Raw genomic sequence first — 12725 nt, 5'->3', positions numbered from 1 at the left:
AACCGAAACGTCCGTGCAGCGAGTCTTTCAATCTTCCTGAACCAAGCGGCGCACGGCGGCGGAGCTTTCGACCGGTGAAACAATATTATCGTCGGATTCGCAGTCCTCGACTCGCCCGGCCCGTGGAATTAAATCTTTCTTCTTCGTTGTACAATACCGTACAGACCTGGGTATACAATTTCACTCTCGCTTCCATCCATCCTCTCTTTTAGCGTATTTTCACATTACACGTATCACCCTGCGCACTCTTCCTCGAGCATTACCCGGCCGAGTTTGCTTTCGCCGCATGCAGGCGGCTGCAACCGAACTCCCCGAAAATTTTCCTCGTTTAATACGGAGCCGGTGAACGTCGGCACGTATATTTCTTATAGTTGGGCCGTTCCCCGGGGAACCTGCAACCTCGGAATACGATATTCCGAAACTATCTCGCCCTTCGTCCGATCACGTGTTAGAGATAAAGGCGCTCGCATTCGCGTGCGGCGAGACTTTGCTGCACGTGTAGCTCCTCCCGAGATCATATCCGGCTCCCGCCCCGAAGCGACGGAACTTTTTAGCTCCCCGGCAGAGACCGCGATGCGAAATTGCCGCGAATATCGAGAGGCTTCTCCTGTACTCGGGATAAACACGAGAGAAAAATGTCCGGTATCAATAATGGGGGGAATAATTGACAATTTATAAACGCAATTGTGGATGAGCGCGGATCCGTCCTCCGGCACAAACTCGAAAAGTCCCGAGGCGTATCGCAGCTTCGGTGACATTTTGCGGCTTGAACTTACACACAAGGATACTCGACGGCGAGGGGTGGAGCTTTCAAATAATTTGAAAATCTCTGGGATGGGGTTGAGGGAGGGAAGGGACGAACGGTTAAACGGAGAGAGTAGAGAAAGGTCAATCCGAAGGAAAACCCGCGGAATTCGTTTATCAGCTGAAGGCGTTTTGCGATTCTTCGCCCGTGCCAGATAAAAGATACCGCAAAAGTCTGTTTGTTTCTTTTTTTTTTGGGGGGGTGGGGGGGGATTTAGACGTTTACTCATCCGCCTGTCACTCCGAGACTATATTGTTAGACAGACGATTTTCTTTTACCGTTTTCAATACCGCGATGCCTCTAGTTGCGCTCGAAAATTGAAGAATTTGAAGAAGAAAAACGAAGAATGATCGAATAGAGCTTCCGATTGTGCATTTCGGTGAAACAAGATCTGGTCGGGCAAGGTCTAACGATAAGCCTGTCGTCATTGGCATAATCGTAATTATTTTTCCCCGTGTACAGTGTGACGTAAATAAAAGCGGAAGATGAAAAACGGTTGAATACCGAAACGGATTTGACTCGAGTGTCTCTCGCTTATGTGTCGTGGAAGTTTGCCGTCGAGAATTTTCTTCTTTTTTTTTGTTTCTCTTCATTTTGACTTTGCTAAAATTAGGTGGCGACGCTAATGGAAAAAAGTGGTCAGGAGAAAATGAAAAAGTTAGCTCATTCTCGGTGCGGCAGTATTATCTTCAATGAAGTTTGCTTCACTTGGAACACGGTTTTAAGCCCCCGTTTCTACATAATTAAATTGCTTTATATACATATACTCGTCCACCCGCCGGCGAGACTTGGGTGTATAATATCGGAAAATTTTTCAGTCGTATCAACCGAAAGAGACAGGCCGCGGTGATAAAAGGATGTCACAGGTGTTTTGCGGTTAACCCCATTCCGCTTTGCAGAATATCCGACCCGACGACAAAAGTTATACCGGATGTAGACCCTTTTACGAACGTCGAGGGTTGATAATTAATACTCGGGCAAGACCTGTATTTTATACACCGTTGTATCGATATCAATTACACGGTATAAACGTGTAATACAGTTATAACCCGGATTCAATTTTCGAACCTGCTCAATTAGATAGGTGGTAAAAGGTGGAAAGCTCGGGTTTTAACCGCAGCGCGAAATCGCTAAATAAATTAGGTGCCTTGTGGTGGAAACAGCCGTTGGCTTTCAATTCTCCGCCCGAATTTCCTGCAACCCACGTAGCGAAATTGCGTATACATCTATGATGTGGAACTCGTATGGAAATTATTTTTTCTTTGAAACCCAAACCGGTGCAGGGTATGAAAAACGATTACGTCCGTTCGTATAAATGATATCATACAAATCCTTTCGTCAGACGTTACGTTTCCTTTACTTTCTTTATTGCACATTCCTTCGAGCAATTTGTTTACATTATTCTCGAACGCGAAGCGAGCTACTTTTTTCATGAATTTACGAAATTGCTCAACCGTGATATTTAAACCTGAAGTATGCAATACGAAATTCGGGTTATCACATGCGAGTTTCTCGCTAATGAGCGTGTTGCCCGACATGGAAGTCGGCGCTGAGTAATCAGCGGAGCACCGTATGCATAGTTACACTGGCTCTGCAACAGCAATAGCAAAAAAATATAGCATCGCGTGCGTCGAATACTTTGCACCTACTGTGCGGTTGAAACTGCTCGCATAATGTTCTCACCGCGTTTATATTCATATTAGGCTGGTTATTGCCGCTTGTTTCGTTATCGTTACCATCATAGTCATCCTCGTACGGAGGTGTCGGGCCATAAATTACCCGATTTCACCGCAATTGCCTTATACTTACGAAATGCACGAACAAGCAAGCATCGACTTGTTTAGGTAGAAAAAAAAGAAAAAAGAAAAAAAAAAAACAAGATTCTGTATTCCATCTAAAAAGTTGAAAATAAATATAATCACTATCCCGAGCTGAGAACTATGATTCTTCTGCTTATTTTTTGCAAATTCACACAGTTTTCGCAATCCTGCAGAAAAACCGTAACACCCTGCAGGTACTTTAATTAATAACATCCTCTATGCAGACGACGATGCGTCGGTGGAAACAACGCGGGGTTAATCTATCCTTTTAGGTTTTCTACCGTCGGGGAATAATCCGTCTGATTGCAGAAGCGTTACTCGTCCCGGTAGTTTTGAACTCGATAGTATGCAGATCGCAGTAAGTAGACGGCGCGCCGTTATCATACGGTCCGAGGGTAAAGGTGGGCCGTCGTTATTAGTCCGACCAGGTTGAACGACCACGGTAGGATCCGCATAACGGACTCTACTCGATCGCCTAGATCAGGTGATACACAGTCGGCGTTCGTAGATCCGCGGAATCGGATAATCTCGCGAAAGCGAGGCAGCGTCGAGGCGATCGTTCGTCTCATTTTCGTAATCACTACCCTCTTTGGCTCGGACGCCGCGCGGCCCTTTTGTCCGATGCGCGGTGCGGTTTTTCCGCAACGGAGGAAATTTCCGCCAGAGTTGAAGGGTTCGTAAGTGGACCACGGAGCGGTCAGTAGCCCGGCGTCCGTTAACCACGTACCAGCTGGCTTAATTAATAATTCAATAACCCGGGCGACCCCATCGACGAGGGAGTCGCACCCTCGCTCTCGCTTCGACGTCAACTGTACGCGTACATATTATACCTAGATGCGGAGAGCCGATAGGGTCAGCCTCGATTCTCGAATGGGTTCGTGGGTGGTTGTGGTTTGTAGTTCCCGTGACCCACCCAACCATCCGCCCCCGCCTCGCCTTTATGGCTTTCTCGCTCGCCCGCGGGTCGTTCGTTTGATAAAAGACGCTCGTCGTAAAAAAGAGGGAAAGGAAGAGGGAGAGGGAGAGGGTGAGGGTGGCTGCAGATCGCTATCGCGTGTTGATGCCGCTCTGCGGGCCCCGATGCACCAGGGGAAAATATATAACAAACACCAACCCCCGTTAACTATTCCTTTAATAAATAGGTGTTTTCACGTCCAGGGGCGTCGACGGCTACAGCGTGTTTCACGTAATAAACATCTTTTTCATACTCACGCAGGGCGAGACGTAAAGCCGAGATGCGGATAAAGCCGATCGTGCGGCGATTGGCCGACGTCGAAACTCGTCTAAAACGGTTTTCATTTATCGTTGGTCATCTTCTCGCGGCATGACTCAACCTAGAAACGATCTCAATTCTCGCGGGATTCTAGGCCGGGAATATCATCCGTTGCAGCTGCCCGATTTTTAAACAACAGATTCCAAGTGCAAAAACTAAAAAGCAGATCATTTTTGCCGACGTTATTGTTGTAGAAAAAGGATTTTTTCCTGCTCGGCAAACACCCCGTGACATTGCTCGTTCGGTAGGTTAAAGAAACGCCGGTTTGCTTCGAATTCTTTTCGAATCCCGCAGTCGTTGAATGCACTTTGTGTAAGATCCTGTAGAAATTCAGCCATTACTCACGTAACCGGCCGGAGAGTTTATACGTATAGGATCGATCGAGAAACATTGTTGCATTTTCCACTCTGGCTTACAGGATCGTTTTCACGCAGGTCTCGTACGTAATAGCATTTTGTACGCCAGTTTTAGCCATAATTCCGTACGCACATATTGCGAACACGCACGCTGCACCCTGCAGCGATGTACATCGAGCAACATAAACACAGGTATACCACCGGTATTAAAAACGTGCCGGGAGAAAACGGGACGACTCGATTTGGAGTGGAATTTTTTTTTCCCCTCCGTATAAATGAATTTTCAAGTTAAACAAGGAAGTTAAACACTTCGGTACAGGTATAACTACGTGCTGCTGGGTTTGCAAAAAATAAATAACAATAATATGACCAGCAACGAAACGGTACGGCGATCGAAAGCTTAATATACCAAAGCACTAAAGTACCCACGGTGCCAATATCCATTCGATAAAGCACATACCTACCGTATGCCAGGTCGACCTGTGTGCAGGCATTCGTCAATCGAACAACGCTCACCTCTGACCTTTGTTCATGTAGGACACGAACGGTCAGAGATCGAGAGAAGGTTTCGCGGTGACGTGCTTGGAAAAGCATTTGCGCGTGTGTGTGTTTTTGGCACTTTACACCCGCAGGTAGGCCTGCACGCTCACCTATACCTATATTATTCGAATTCATTCGAAAGTGGTAATTGTCGCGGGTGAGGAAGAGTCGCTTGATCCGGTACCCGAGGGACTTTTCTCGTTCGGTCTCCGGAAAGGAGAGAAGAGGAGAGAAAAGAGGAGCGATTCGACCGTATAGAAAAATACAGAATCCGAGGGAGAGCGATGGGTGGGAATTTGCCGCCGGTCGGAGGTCGAGGATGAGGGGGTGGGGGAGGAATGGCCGCGGAACCGAGTTGAGTGTATTTATTCTGGCGAGCGCCTAGGGGCCAATATCGCGTAACTCGATTCCGTTGTCTCTCTGTCCCTCACCAACGTTCTCTTCCTGCATCCCTTTCACGGTCGTTCTCAACCCGGGAACCAAACCACAGGAGGAATTCTGCAGGCGTTGATAGTGCAGCCGTTGCGCCGGGTCGAAGCGTCGTGTGTCGATTGAAAGTCACCCCGTGCTCACCCTGGACGATCCGTCAAAGATCGCGATCCACGGAACGAAACAGAGTGCCAAAAACCTTTGATATCTGTAATTATTCCATGATAGTTGAACGAAGTTGTAAAATTCATGAATAGAAATGTTCCAATTCATCCGATGACTAGCGGAAAACGGTATAATAGTGGTACACGTTTCGAAAATTGCAAGTATTCCGCCCACTGTAAAATAAAATGCGGTGTGGACTTGTGTAGAATATTTCTTTTGTGTCAATCCAACACTGTTTCATGTCAATCTAATACTATCCTAGGTTCAAGTTCCGAATTGACTGTAAAAAATTCTTCTATAATAATCCGCACCGGTCACATTTGGTCAATTTTAAAACCGTCAAATCTTACAGCGAGGTACACGTTTCGAATCGTACCGTTCGTTCATCCTGTCGTACAGACGCGTCGCGACTGATGTGCAAGATTGTTCTTCTTTCTTCCGAAACGCTTCTTACATGTCGCAAGAAATTCAAGACAGTGCATATTTCAAAATAATGTTCAAGAGGCTGCGAGCCCCGGTATCTTAAACCCCTAATTCCATTCAACCACCGAACGATCGAATCCGACAAGAATAGCGAGGAACGGAGGGAATAAGGAATTGCGAAAAGCCGCGGCATCAGATATTCATGTTACGTAAAGCGGCGGGATACATATTTCGATTATCCTAAAGCGAGCTTGAGATATTTGACGCATTCGGCATTCGCACGTAGCACACATGCCGAATGTATCCAATAACTCGCGGCGGTCGTGTGTTAATCGTGTAATTTTAACGCACTTCGGGGAAGGCGCCTCCTGGTGCGGTCAGCGTCGGGTTGCGGGAGTTATGTTACGGTACGTACGTCAGGGAGTTACCTTCGGTTCTGTTATCTCGGGTATAGAGATGCGTTCGTCGACGGTACAGAATACACACCTCCATCTGTACCAAGAATAACATCCAGAGACGGGTAAACGCGGGACCGTCCAATTGCCAAGAGCAAACTGGAGAACCCTGCCAGGACGACGACCATCCCGAACGCGATGATCCATTTTGTAACCTCGCAGTACCTGCTTCGAAAAATACGCCAGCGAGTCTCTCGTACCTTCAAAGATCCGAGAAGGACCTCGCGAGAGTTCTGTTCGTGAAAACGTAAAAGGTCCGAAAGACTTTTCCGATATCCAAGTGTACTACCGCAGAGTACATGAACCGGCTTTGGTCACCCGGTATCCGTTGTGGTCACAGGTTTATCCAACTTTAACTGTATTCATTCCGCGCAGTTGATCAAGTATTGGAGTCGTTGGACTGCGGACGAAAAGTCACGGCAGTGAATACAGGCTTTCATAAAAGCGGCCACAAATATGATGCGCCTGTTCTGATTCGTACGCGATCGCAGGATTCGAAAGCTTGGAACCAACTCCAGTTGATTTTATACACCGAATATGCGGGTTTCCTGCGAATTCCGTATTACGTATATAGATTAGAGCAGAGTATGAACTTAAAAAGTAATCACCGGTGATGAAGAAACGTAAACCGATACCAAGAAAGTTGGAAGTAACTGTCATATCAGCGGAGCAAACATTCATTTGATAAAAATGATTTGTTTTCCGCTTTCTTTTTCCTCTCCCGCGCACACGTCGGGGGTTGACTCGGAGTTATATTCCAGCGTCTGTTCCTCCGGTGTTTCGCCTTGTTTATGCCTGTGCGAATAACGATGCGGGGTGTAAATATGCCGATGGTCTGAAGGCGCGTATATTAGACGGTATGATCCGCGGATCCGAGTAAATGTTGAAAAGTTATATCGGAATGCGGGGGGTGCAGCGAACCCCCGTGATGCGGGGTTTTAAAATTTCCCTCGGGATGACGGGCCGGGCGAGGAGAGAGAGAAGGGCGGAAGGGAACCAGAGATTCTCCGAACCCCGTTCCCGTTTTCCGGAGCCGGCGAACTCGGCGATGGAGGCGGAGGATCTCGGGGGCAGAAGGAGAGAAACCGCTGTTCGTCGTGCGCCTTCTCACCCGAAGTCGATGATCTTTTGTAACCCCGTATAGCGGCTCGCTCACGCGAAACTGTCGTCGACCTGAAACTTTTCTCTCCCCCATGACGGCCGCGATGCGTACCGAACTTATTCTTTGTGTTCGGTTCGTCATCCTCGGAGAACGCGCGTCGTTCGTTTCTGTTTCTTTACCATTTTTTCCTCTTATGTTGAGTTGGTTTGTTGGTTTTTTTTTTTTTTTTTTTTTTGTTTTTATTTTTTGTTTTTTCACACGGAGCACCTTTCTACATGCGCGCATTTATTTTTGGAGAAAATTTATACACGGGAAACAGAACCACTCGCAGAATTCAAGCATTTGGAAAAAAAATTTTTTAAACCAAAGTTTCCGTTGCAGAGTTTGGAGAGATTGTTGGTTCTTGGGATTTTTGTATGAAATATTTCAAACCAGTATGCCAAGACGTGGAATTTTTTTTTTTTTTTTATATTTTTGTTCGAGAAACACCAGAAGTTAGGGGGGGGGGGGGGGGGAACATTTTTCGGTCGCGAAGTTTCATGTTATACTGCACGGTAATTAGGTACGATATCTGATTCTGCAATCTCGCGCGGGTCAAATTATTGCATTTCAATTATCTTCAAAATTGTACGGATTCAAGTATCACTTGATTTGTTATAAATTCACAGCGTATGATCCAATTACAGTCTGAGTGTCGCTGAATGCTCGAGATGTATTTTTCTCATTAACGGGTGGTTATAATTAATTATAGAAATGCAACACTATGCTAGCTGGATGGCACGAGAGATGTTTTATTTTTATTCGATATAATTCTATAACGATATCCGTAATACATGATATTTTAAGTATAATAATTAGAGAGATGCAGCTGAAAGCCCTTCGAACCTTAAATTTCTAGCTATCATTAGTATACAGTCCTTAACTATTTTCATTCTTTACCATAAATGAAAAACATAGTTCTCTGTAAATAACGAAAATCAGTTGTTCTTTTTCAGCTGAAACCATGCAGAAGAACAAGTACATGTTACCGTATTCTTTGTTATTAAAACTGTGCACGAGGTGCGTCGTAATTACACAAAATAATTATGGGTATAAAAAAAGTTTCGTCCAATATCAACGATATTACTTAACACGCTGCCGCAACGATAAGTATACCCGTTCTGCCAGCATTTTCTAACATTTTCCATCACGGTTGTATAAGAAACGAAATTTTTCTCCGCAACGCTGTCGCGTTAATGTTACAAGATACGGGGCACCGTATATCTTGACACGCTTTTACAACAAGTAGAGAATATTGCGTTAAGCATGTACCGGGGTAATACGGCGTATAGATCATACCCGGCTCGCAGGTGACGAAGGGATGGAAAGACGTCGTGGCGGGGGTAGAGGAGGGTTGCTGCCGTTGCTCCCGGTGGTGGTGCAGGAGGGTGGCAGGGCTCGCTAACGAGGGGCGCTCGTCGCCGGATTATCGCGTGTCTGTTTGCGTTATTGCTCCCCGAAGCTCGCGTCCGCCCCCGCCGTCACGCCCCTGTCATTAATTTTAATGCGGTGAAACGATGCGCCCCGTTTGTTACAATTTACAGGCTTACCGCCGGGCCGATGCCCGCCTGCCACGGCGTGCGGCCCGTCGCCCCGAAGAACGGGTTGATTAATTTTTCAGACCAAGTAAACCCGGCTGCCAATTTAGCCGTCTAGAAACAGGCCCCAAATGTTTACCGAAGACGGGGCGTTTTTAATCGAAAGCTCAAGTTCGTAAACCGTCGCAATTTCCGCGACGATCCCGTCCGTATCTGTAACGCCGACGAGAGAGATAGAGAGAGAGAGAGAGAGAGAGAGCTGGGAAAAATTATAGAAAGAGAGCGTATATCGACGGCGAACCGGGCCCCGTGCTGCTAAATTATTCATAAAACGCGCGCTTTTAAGGGGATCTTTCCTCTCCTCGAGGGCTCAAATATTCAAGACGTTGTTCGCTACGTGCTTTATGTGCTTTATGTATTACGACGCGGGTACGGGTCTGCAGTGTATGTGTGTGCAGTCGAAAAAGGTGAAATTCCTCAGGTTCAGTTACTCCTCGGCTCCGCTTTGTCTCTCGCATTGTTTCACTTAAATTCGCTACTTCTGAAGATCAACCGAAACGTCCGTGCAGCGAGTCTTTCAATCTTCCTGAACCAAGCGGCGCACGGCGGCGGAGCTTTCGACCGGTGAAACAATATTATCGTCGGATTCGCAGTCCTCGACTCGCCCGGCCCGTGGAATTAAATCTTTCTTCTTCGTTGTACAATACCGTACAGACCTGGGTATACAATTTCACTCTCGCTTCCATCCATCCTCTCTTTTAGCGTATTTTCACATTACACGTATCACCCTGCGCACTCTTCCTCGAGCATTACCCGGCCGAGTTTGCTTTCGCCGCATGCAGGCGGCTGCAACCGAACTCCCCGAAAATTTTCCTCGTTTAATACGGAGCCGGTGAACGTCGGCACGTATATTTCTTATAGTTGGGCCGTTCCCCGGGGAACCTGCAACCTCGGAATACGATATTCCGAAACTATCTCGCCCTTCGTCCGATCACGTGTTAGAGATAAAGGCGCTCGCATTCGCGTGCGGCGAGACTTTGCTGCACGTGTAGCTCCTCCCGAGATCATATCCGGCTCCCGCCCCGAAGCGACGGAACTTTTTAGCTCCCCGGCAGAGACCGCGATGCGAAATTGCCGCGAATATCGAGAGGCTTCTCCTGTACTCGGGATAAACACGAGAGAAACTCGCGCGGTGATCAGCGTCCATCCGGCTTTCCCCCCTGGGGCGAGTTTAAAAAGCCGCGCCTTTTTCAAACCCGACGCCCACCGTCACGTGACGCGCATCCCTTATTCCCCGATTCGATCCCGCCAACACTTGCGATTAACCACTTCGGGTTTCGGATGCCTGCCGCCTACACCTCGCGGTTCGCATCGCCGCGTCTGACACACGTCCAGATCCTTCCGCTCGAAAAGCTGCTCACTTTTTCTAGACACGCGAACACCCCTGCGAACTCCCTCATAAATCTACGGTCACCCAGGGGGCGGAAGCTGAATAAATTTATTCGTTCAAATTTGGTCAGAGGGGAGGAAAAGCTCAACAACGCTGTCTGGTCCTTCTTAAATATACAGTAGATAAAAATGTTAGACAGCTTTGCTTCTAACTAATTCTCTTTCAGGTGTATTATTCTCGAGTAATCACGTATTAATTTATCCTTATCTAAATTTTTCTTCATCTCTAAGGTATTTTTACTTCATAGAGAATCAGAAAAGTTTCATGAAAGATTGAAAAAAATTTTTGCCCTTCCTTTGCATTTGCTCTCGCAGATCTTGGTTATGCATAGTTATATGTTATGCAACAGTGGAAGAGTACATCATTAAGCATGGATAGAATTTCTAATTACTCTGTTACGGTTACAAAATGAAAAAGGGTCTCAAATAACAACAAGAATCCAAAAACAGGTTCGAAAAATTTGAAATTAACAGAAACAGAAACCAAATTATCCAGCCGCTTAAGAAACAAAAAACTAAACGGGATTTCAGTATACCCCGCTGTTCGGTGGCGTGACAATGCCGTTCGTAAGTTTTCCCACTTTTATCAGGAACAAGAAAAGCAGTAAGGAACAGCAAAAGTTTGGTATTCCGACAGGTATATCCATAATAACGCCAGTATAAAACAAGGGAGTGCCCGGTCGGACTTAAGGCACGTGTTTCGCCCGTCGTAACTCCAGGAAGTCACGCAAGGTCCGAAGAAGACTGCCGCAGAGTTCGAGGAGACAGGTCCGTCCGTCGCTTCGTTCTCTTACACACCTACCACCACGTTTCCCCATTTTCCTCCTCCAGTTTTATTTTCCCTCCACGATGCTCTGCAGCGTTCGTTTATTCGCGGGTTTGGGGCGGGGAGGGGGGTCGATCCGTGCAGACAAAATACACCACGTTCCGTTCGACCGGACACTGCAGGACAGGACCGACGACGACGTCGTCTCCGCGATTTTGAGCCTTTCGGTCCTCCTCTCGAGACCTTCGTTTTCCCAAACGCCCCCGACCTTCGACCCCCCCCCCCCCCTCCCTTGGGTTCGAGACCATCGCGCGCCGGGCGCAATTTCCGGCCGCCACTCGCCCGCACTCTTATTTCCCGTCACGTCCTTCCGATGCCTCCCCCACCCCTCCGCCGTTCGCAGTCACGGACGCATCGCCACCCTCCAGCTCTTAGACGTAATGGACCCTAGGAACGGACAATTACCCCCACGGGGCAACGCGACTCCCTCGTCGAGTTCGCCAGGTGATCCGCCACCCCCGAAAACCACCCTCATCATCCTCCAATCCCTCACTCCGGGGTCTGATTTTCCGACGCTTCATGCGGCACGTATAATCATGCACGCACCCTTGCGTCCGGGGGTAAATTAGCGCATTTCGAATGTCGGTACCCTTCGTTTTAAGACGCAGATTCTACGCTCCTCGCGTGTTGTAACGAACAACGGTTCTATTAATACTTTTCGCTACGGTCTAGTCTCGTTTATAATCTTTGTATCGTCTTCGTTTTCGGATAGACAGTCGCCGCTGCATTCTACGTCTGTAACCGGACTGATAAGAGTGCGCGTCGGATATTGTTTTCAGAAGTAATATTAAGTAACTGATGTTAAAAATGTGGTTTCGGTTATCTATCCGCCGACGTTGCTTCGTCAACTTTCATGGAAAACGCCTGTCAAGTACATGCCTATACCGAATTGCCTTTGTCGGCGGGTACTCGTGCATGTATTAAACGCATGTCTGAACGAGTCAAGCCGTGTAAAGTGCATTGAAACGCGACGGTTGTTTAGCTGGTGTAAATATAGCTGTGTAGAAGTCAAGGTAAGTATAAACCGCATTGCAGTTGATCGTCAATAATTTGCGGAATATCGATCCTGGGCGAGGAGATTTGATTCGGACTCAAATTGGGGCCGGGGCAAAGGTATGAAGATTATATGAAATTGGCTGTAGGTAGAAAGGTGCACGATGGGTTGAACGGGAATAAGTTTAAACGATGTATGAGAAACCCCCGAACCATTGTCCGTTCTCCATGCACACCGATACCCGCCAGTGTGGAACGGCAATCGTGTGTGTCATACAGGCAGAGGTATACGTATAAGCCACACACGCAAACACGCGTGAACACGTACACGCATGCATACGTACACCGCACAAAAGCTCGAGGTACTTTGCGGGCCTCTCGGAAGACGGTAGAAATAAACGCGTTTTCTTCGAGTCCTTTTTCCACCGCCCCAGCAGCCCTTTTGCGTCTGTCTCTACGTGCACCGGACACCTGGAGTATCTCTGGAGTATATAACTACGCCGAGTGGCTCC

General features: G+C 47.4%; 1 protein-coding gene across 2 annotated transcripts in view; it reads left to right on the top strand.

Annotated features, from left to right (window-relative positions):
• The window catches only part of LOC124307580 (dedicator of cytokinesis protein 7), a 68109-nt gene that overhangs the window by 50406 nt on the left and 4978 nt on the right, over positions 1–12725 (top strand). The window lies entirely within an intron of this gene.

The sequence above is a fragment of the Neodiprion virginianus genome, chromosome 6 (assembly GCF_021901495.1).
Source record: "Neodiprion virginianus isolate iyNeoVirg1 chromosome 6, iyNeoVirg1.1, whole genome shotgun sequence".
Taxonomy (NCBI): Eukaryota; Metazoa; Arthropoda; class Insecta; order Hymenoptera; family Diprionidae; genus Neodiprion; species Neodiprion virginianus.
Note: the sequence above shows the minus strand (reverse complement) of the source record. Positions and strands in the feature narration are given on the sequence as shown.